Here is an 8,844-nt window from a genome sequence, read left to right as displayed (position 1 = left end):
ACAACCATGTGGGAATATAAAAGATATTTAATTCAGTTTTCTTATCTTTTTTTTTAAAGTTGAATAAAGACTCAAAATCCACATCAATTCATGTACTGGCTGAGGAGGAGGAGGAGGAGGAACCTGAAATGGTGGAGAGGGTCATGCTGTGGAGGAGGAAGAATCTTATCATTCCAGGAGAGATTTAATTTCATGCTAGTATTCCAAGAGACCTTGAAGGAGAAAGATATGCTTAGGACATAAGCAAATACCTTCTTGGATCATATGCCAAATCCATGCTAATTATGGTTATTCAGATGAATTACCCTAATTACATAAAAAGGGCACCAAAATGTCCCCTGGATTTCCCTTCTGTAGTACAGCCACTCTCTGGGGATGACAGAAGACTCCTTCTCTGGAGCACAGAATGGGCTTTTCCAGTCAGGAGCCAAGATGCTACGGTGTGAAAAGAAGGAATAGTTGCAGGGTGGGTCAGTCTTTCATGATTGATGGTCTTTCTAGTTGCAGGCATGTCCACAAAAAGCAATAACCATAGAATCATAGAATTGAAATACCAGCCTGACCTCCTGATGGCATTTGCCCCGTGAAGAAGGCAAGAGCACTTGTTAGGGTTCAGTTTTCTCTGTCAGGAAAGAATCATGGCCCCTGGGCCTTGGAAAGAGGCCTTCACAGGGAAGATGGCCCTCAAGCACTCAGAGCAAAAGAGAGAAAGCTGTGGGCATAGGCCTCCTGGTTTAGGTTTTCTTTCCCCATCTGCAGGCTCAGTAGTGGGGGTTGGGGAGATGCTGAGAGCTGAGGATTCTCCCCTGGTGTCCCCGTTGTCAGACACTGCCAGCCCGTTGCCATAGGGTCCAGAAACAATTGATAAAAGCTCTTGTTGGAGGCCTTGGGCTCTGGTTTCCACTCCCACTGCCAACCTGGAGCCCACAAAATGAATTCCAAAGCATCTGTTTAATTTCAACACTGTTATTGCTGCTATATATAAACAAAGTTTTAATTTTAGGTATTCTACAAAGAAAAATAAAACAAATAACTGCAAAAACAAATAAAGAAATCATTGACTTTGAGATGAAATTGATCCACATGGTTTTATTTTAGTTCAAACGTCATTTTTTCACAGCTGGAAATGCCACACCAGGAAGGGGCTGGGTAATTTTTCCAAGCCACATCACTGGCTGGGATCAAGTGTGCTCTTAGTGAGGGCCCTTGAATCTCTCTGTGCTCCCCAGCTGCCTTATGGGTTCTCCAAGGGGTTTTGGATTGGGGTGAGAGGATAGGACATTCTAGATACCTGGGTCCTGTCTGAGCATCATTGACTTCCTACAAGTCTCTACAAGTCAGCCAGAACATCTGTTCTTCATTCTACCTGAGAGCTCAACTCGTTTCAGGCACCTCTAGGTTGAACTAACTTGCCCTGATCCACCTGCTTGCGGTTCCTTCTCTAAGCATAACAAACCACTGCCCACAGCATGCTACGTATTTGCTGTCCTGAATTCTACTCGAGCATCCTGTGAATTATTCTCTTACCATATGTGTTGAATGATTAAGCAGAGTTGGTTGAATTATTTCCAGACCCGTTTATTTGTCCTCGTTATTATAGCTATCTAATTTAATGAAATATAACATAAGTCAGTGGAAAACGAATTTGAAAAGAGAATTTTCTATATCAAACTTAAGTCAAATGCTTTGAACAGTTATAGGAGGCCTGAAAAGTTTATGAAGGGAAAAAATATTTTAATCTAGAGGGATTCTGTGTGCTGATTATTTCACTGGTTTTCATTTAAGACTTGCTCCCTTTAAGGAAAAAATAGAACTGGAAATGAGATGATATGTATTTTGCTGTGGCTCATCTATAGAAGACAATGCAGAGCTCCAAAACTCCCTAACTCAAAGAATCATCCTTAGTCTTATTTTAAATGTTTACCAATAAATGTAAATGTATACATTTTGAGTTAGAATAAGTTATGTAAATCATGCATCACTTTTCAGTGAGCCCATAATAACTGACTTTTCTGATTGACCCACCATGTATTTGTCATATTGTAAAGATAAGAAGGTTCTATATTGTGAAAATCAGGAAGGGAGAAGGGCATATTATATTCCAAGGAATAAAAGGTTAATATCTTTTGCAATCATAACATGACTAAAACAACCATATTTATTGCCAGAAACTTTAAGAAAGTATTTTCCCATACTTGCTTCTCCTTAGGCCTTTTAAAAACTGGTAACAGAATGCAAGTTTTGTCCCACAGATTAAGTTCTCATTTTCTTGTTCCTTTTTCTCAAGACTAACCTACGTGGGCCTATAATACAACGTTTCTGTTAAATGCCAGGAAGCAGGGCAGCTCACTTTCAGACGAAGCAGCCAATAGAGTTTTCCTTCTCTTTATTTTCTGGTTGATATAATTCTAGGACCCTTGGCAAAAAAGTAGTTGAAAAATATTAATAATTAGCTGATCAAATAAAGTCAAAGCTCAGAGGCAGCATTATCACTTAAACTAACTTTGAATCCTGTAGGAGTTCCTTCTTCTCTCTTCTAGGGAACTAGGAAAAGAGGAAGGAATCATAGGAAAGTAATTATCCTAACTCAGACAAAACTAGGCTCCCATGGAACTTCTTCAGCAAGATGCTGTACTAAAAAAAAAGAAAAAAAAAATGTCGAACATTCCCCTGAAAGTATTTTGGAGCTTCACGGAAGACTCTCTCAGATTCAGTAGAATATAAAACCCTTTCTCCTGTCTCCCGAGAGCTCCATCCATCACAACAGGAAATTTGTTCCCCTACCCCTCTCCCTTCCAACTATGCCCCATCAAGCACCAGCACTCAACCCGGGCTCTCTGGTTCTCTCCCTCACCCCCTTTCCTAGCTCTAAGAATCTCTCATTTTCTTATCTTCCAATAACTTCCTTCCCTTTCCACTACAGTGGAAAGTGGAAAGGGAAGGAAGTTATTGGAAGGTATCAAGAAGTTATTGGAAGGTGTCAAGTATTGGAAGGTGTCAAGTATTGGAAGGTGTCAAGTATTGGAAGGTGTCAAGACAGATACCTTTCAACGTTCTCCCTACTAATCCACGCATTTCCTCATTCTGTTTAACAAGTCTTAAGTGCAGAGGAGTGGGGGAGTCCTTTAGTCCCTTATGGTAATTGGGGTCTGTGTCATTTATATGAACAGCACTGACTCTTTACCTGTTGAACGTTAGTCTCCAATTCTAGACAACAGTCAAACTAAAATTTTCTATACGTGTGATCTGAAAAAAGCCACATAATCTGAATGTGAGTTTCCTCAGCCTTAGATATGGAAAACAACCATCCCTCACAAAAGTGTGAACATTAAATGAGATGCTAATTTGCAGGATGTTTTACAATGTAGAAGTGCTTTCTCAGATAGTAAATCCATGGAATGGCAAAGGCAAAACCCCAAAAAGGAATTATGACTCATTGAAAGTCATGTTCTGGAATGTTTTCAGAAGATGGCTCCTAGAATTGCATGGAACTACCCAAGTTGAAGATGATAATTCAACATGAACTATTTTTCAAATGGTAGAGGATGAAATTCTTTTTAAAGGTAAAATCGTCACTTTCACATACATAGAAAATGAATACGTGGCTAAGATTTCCATGTAACTATTAATTAATGAGGGAACCAGAAAGATATTACAACAATTTTAAAGGAAAACCTAAAGTGTGGAACATATGGCATTAAGTAATTAAACAAGGCAGTCATCAGACCGAGGTGGGCACTAATGTCTTGGCAGCTATGTAGTCAAACCAGAACTTAAGCTGGAGTCAATTCCTATAAATGCCTCAAAGTTAAAAAATCAAAACTTAAGAACAACCAATTACAAACAGCCAACTAGCCTTTCCCAAATAAGGCAACCACTTAAGGTATAGCCAATCAAACAATTTGCTTTGCTTTGCTTCTGCGTCTGATCTATAAAAGTCTTTCCCTAGTTCCTGCCAGTGGAGCACCTCCAACCAATTTTGGTTAGAATGGATGTTTGCTCAAATAAACTCTTGTAAATTTTAACATGCCACAGTATGTCTTTTAACAGTTCATAGGTGGTCAAGAATGGCCAAAATAAATCTATTTCACAGTGGCAAAACTGGCTTCTTCTGGGATGGGAAAGTGGGGAGATAAATCATTGGTGCATCCATTAGGCACAATATGGTCCATTCACTTTATTTGCTGATTCAGTATTTGTGAATTCACCTACTTGCTAAAATATGTGGGTTAAAAAAGCTTCATTCCGGTATGAATTATAGTGTTGTGGGCCATTAATTAAAGGCTAATGAATCAACACTGTGTGGCTATATTAAACACTACGTTTCCCCTAAAAGCAATGGTTCTGTATTCATTAATTCAGTGCTCATGGAAACTTTATAGAATACAAGAATTATGAATAATAAGACTTAACTGTTTTTGTCCTTGGAATTCACAGAGTTTTAAAATAGCTCAAAGACAATAAAAGATAACTCAGAAGGGTTCCCTGGGCAAGACACCCAGTAATGTTTTTCCCCATTTCAAAAATCTTCATGATTTTTTTGACACAGGAAAAAAAAAAATCAGTTGTTTCAATTAGACAAAATACTGGTTTCCAGGCTACAAAATAAGTTCCTTTAAAATTTCCACTTTCTTACAAACACTTAATCCTCTAACATGTTAAAATAAATGACCCCACTCATTGCATTCCTATTTGTAAAATCAGTCACATGATGACTTTTTCAAGAACTGATGAGAAAATTGGAGTCATTGCAGGGGGAGGGGTATTAGGAGAATGAAGGTAGGAAAGAGGTGGACAGACAGGTGTTCCTACTCAAGCCTGAAACTTCTTAGCAAGCAGATGAGATTATAACCATTTTGTAGAAGAGAAAACATAAACTCTGACAAGTTAAATAATGCTAAAAAGGACGTGAATAGACAAATGGATTGGAGCTAGATCCAACGCCAGGGCTTTTTATTTGTCCCCCTCTCAAGCATCCTCTGTGTTTTGTCAGCTTTTGGAAATCGCTTGTCTCAACTTACCCTCTGGTTGATTATTGAGACTGGAAGGTGGATTCATCATCTCAGGGTATCATCTTGATGTCTTCACGTGTTGATTTTTATTTGCCTACTGTCTTGACTTCTTTCCTCTGGGAAGAGCAAAGGAATGGAGCAGTTCTGGGCTTGGATCTGAAAAGGGAAATAAGCTACAAGGTTAAAAAATGTAATATTTGTGGGGCGCCTGGGTGGCTCAGTGGGTTAAGCCACTGCCTTCGGCTCAGGTCATGATCTCAGGGTCCTGGGATCGAGTCCCGCATCGGGCTCTCTGCTCAGCAGGGAGCCCGCTTCCCTCTCTCTCTCTCTGCCTGCCTCTCCATCTACTTGTGATTTCTCTCTGTCAAATAAATAAATAAATAAAATATTTTTAAAAAAATGTAATATTTGCTTAGAGAGGCAGATGCTAAACAAATTCCTAATTCTCCTGTGTGATAAGACCCCCACCACCCCCTCTTCCTCCCTCATCTTCAACTCTTTTTGCGTTTCCTATTTATATCGATAATCTTGAGAAGCCAAGGTGAAGAAACAATTTACATAACTGTTATTTTGCCTTTTACATTAGTGACAGGTGTTCAGTAGTTGACGTAATTACTCAGAAGTTACACCCATTTCTCACACTGTCAGCTCACCATTTTTAAATATCCGACTGTTTACTCCTAAGAATGGTTCTTCCTTGGGGCACCTGGGTGGCTCAGTGGGTTAAGTCTGCCTTCAGCTAAGGTCATGATCTCAAGGTCCTGGGATCAAGCTCCGCATCAGGCTCTCTGCTCAGCAAGGAGCCTGCTTCCGCCTCTCTCTGCCTGCCTCTCTGCCTACTTGTGATCTCTCTCTCTCTCTGTAAAATAAATAAATACAATCTTAAAAAAAGTCTTAAAAAGATTGTTGTTCCTTAATTTTTTTTAAAAGATTTTATTTACTTATTTGACAGACAGAGACTACAAGTAGGCAGAGAAGCAGGCAGAGAAAGAGAGGAAGAAGCAGGCTTCCTACTAGCAGAAAGCCTGATGCGGGGCTCGATCCCAGGACCCTGGGATCATAACTTGAGCTAAGGCAGAGGCTTTAACCAAGCCACTCAGGCACCCCTTCCTTAAGTCTTTATAGCACTATGATAGATAGATAGACAGTTATGAATTTACCTACCTGGCTCATAAATACATAAGTATATGGTTACATAGGTAGTAATACCAGATGGATCCTGAAGCTTGTCTAATTCTTCTTTACATGACATGCATAATCTCAGAGGACCTGTTTGGCTGCAAGTACAGTCAATAGACTCAATAATTCATATTCAAGTGATATGCAAATAGGCTGTGGTATTTATTATCCCAAAGAAGCACAACACAGCAAGAAAATGCTTTAAGGCCACTGAGTTCTCAAGGTGACAGGAAAGCAACAATTCCATTAAGGAAACCATGGAGGGGTTCTATACTTGTGTTCTCTTTTATATTTGAATTATTCTGTGTTTAGTGTCAAGAGAAAAATCAAAGGCATCTGCAAATCTGTTGACAAGAGGTAACAAGGTGCAGAGCCTTTTTTATTTAGCTAAGCTGGAGCTGATTTCCCAGAATTCCCTTCACCTTTTGGTTCTGGGTTAGGGTTGGCAACAAGAGAATTTGTGTGTGATTTGGAAGGTGGCAGTGAAGCAATGGGGTACACCCACAGGGTGAAGGCAGGACCAAGTACAGCTCCGCCTGTGGATGCTGATGGGCTGGCTCCCGTGGTGCCAGGTGGCTGCAGCTGGGCTTCAGGTGCCCCAGCCCCTGCGGACATCCTCCTTCCACATTTCTGTGGCCTGGGCCAAGTATGCGTGTGGCTTGGTGGAAAAAGCTGCCAGCTTCTTCTTGTAGTTGACCACATCACTGACGTTGGAGGTGGGGAGAGAGAGGCGGTGAGGAGTTTGTCCTTATGGATTCAGCTTTTCTTCCCATGTTCAAGCCCTGCTGACATGCAGCTCTTTCAGGCCTACCACAAAACCAGAGCAACATCCTCTTAAGGGCTTTTCCACCAGCTCCCACCATCCATATAATAAATCCCATATTCCATATCACTCAGAGTGGCTCTGCCTCCCCGATTATACCCTGGCTGATTCTCATATTTCATGGAAAGGACAGACTTCAAGTCAGGAGATTGGATTCTAGCCCCAGCTTACTGTTGCCTCGCTGAGTGTTGGCACATCACTTGACTTCTCTGAATCCCTGTTCTGTTAGATTAGATGAATCTTAGGGGCCGCTCCAGCTAAAGTCTGAGGCAGTTAGTAAAACACGGGCACAGCATTTACAACTGGACTAGTCATGATTTTCACTCAGAGTTTAGAATTTGTAAAAAGCTAAGAGATGGTTTTAGTCAAATCAGGCTGTGTATCTAAGATCTATTTTAAAAACTAACTTTGTTTACTGGTTTTGGCATATGTTTTTGTTATAATGTTTTAAAATATTTGTTGATATGGAGTAAATGCAAATTATAGTGCACCATGTGACTGACTACCAAATTGAATATGTGTTTTAAAATGGCCAGGAATATTGATTGTCATAAGGTTTGGTTGTCCTGACTACCTGTTAATGTGTGAATTGTGGGAACCTGGCAACCAATGCTGATTCAGTGGGGTCAGTAGAAGAATGTCCAGGAGTTATGTGATAGTCCTTTCTCTGTCCTGCGAATTTTTGACAGATTTTTAGGACATTGTTCTCATCAAAACCATCAGGAACAAGCATTTCCCAAGACCTCTTTCATTCTTCCACATCAAAGAGCACAGATGAAATACAAAGTTAGAGTAAAAAGCAGATTGAAATGGTGGTAGGATGGACCAGGGGCTCTCTGACAACCCTTTTCAGTAAAATGACAATGGGGTGAATTCTGTCCAGAGTCTCTCTCCTCCCACAGTGAAAAGCAGCATGTTGAAAACATGATGGTGAGACAACTGGATTCGTTCATCACCATGTCTGTGCCATGATACATCATCAAAGACATAAAGCTGATGGTGATAAGAGCCACTGCAACAATACCGCCCTGCATTTCCAAGGAGCTCATTTCTGAGCTGCTTTTGTGTCCTTTCTCTATCCAGTTAATGACACAGATGTCTATAATCCAAATGCACCTGTGTTTAGAAACATAAGGTTCATTATGAGAACAGAGCACTGATTTCCTCCGGACCATTCCTGGGTCATGAACAATGGCTACATACATAGCTGTGGAGCCAGCAGCCCCAGAATTAACTTCTCTGATGGCAGATGCATTCTTAGACTTCAAAATTCTATGCCAGTGAGAGCAAATTAGAGGCTTAAGGGATTTATTTCTTATTACATGAGGAATGCATGCACACTGATTCTTTTCCACTAGTGAGGGGTCTACAATGGCTTTCATTTAAAACATAAATATCTCACTTAACAGAAAGGACAAGGGGGAGGGCAGGGAATAGTGTCTAGGTGACTCTCCAAGGGTTTGGAAGAGTCTATGGAGGATCATCTGGGGCCCTGGTTTCTTAAAAAGCAAGAATAAATTACTTTTTATTTCCTAAACATGTAGCCCAAGAATTAAGCAAACATTTTGAGGACATCTAATTTGTAGCAGAAACTGAGGCCATTCTTGAGGAACTTTTAGTCTGGTAAAGATGAAAAATTGCTTCCTCATTCATTTGCTTGTCTCCCATTCTTTGCTCAACTTCTAGCATCAGTCATTAGGATGGGTTTCTGTGTCAACAGAAAATGTGGCTAATTTTGGTGGTTCTACTTCCAACACAATATCTTCGCAAGATGCAGAGAGCTCAGACCCTAAGTACAGAGCTTAGGGAGTAGTAGGGGATGTATCCCAG

Source organism: Mustela putorius, unplaced genomic scaffold, assembly GCF_011764305.1.
Source record: "Mustela putorius furo isolate JIRA1106 unplaced genomic scaffold, ASM1176430v1.1 tig00000876_pilon_pilon_pilon, whole genome shotgun sequence".
NCBI lineage: Eukaryota > Metazoa > Chordata > Mammalia > Carnivora > Mustelidae > Mustela > Mustela putorius.
The sequence above is the reverse complement of the archived record's forward strand: the minus strand, read 5'-3'. Positions refer to the sequence as shown.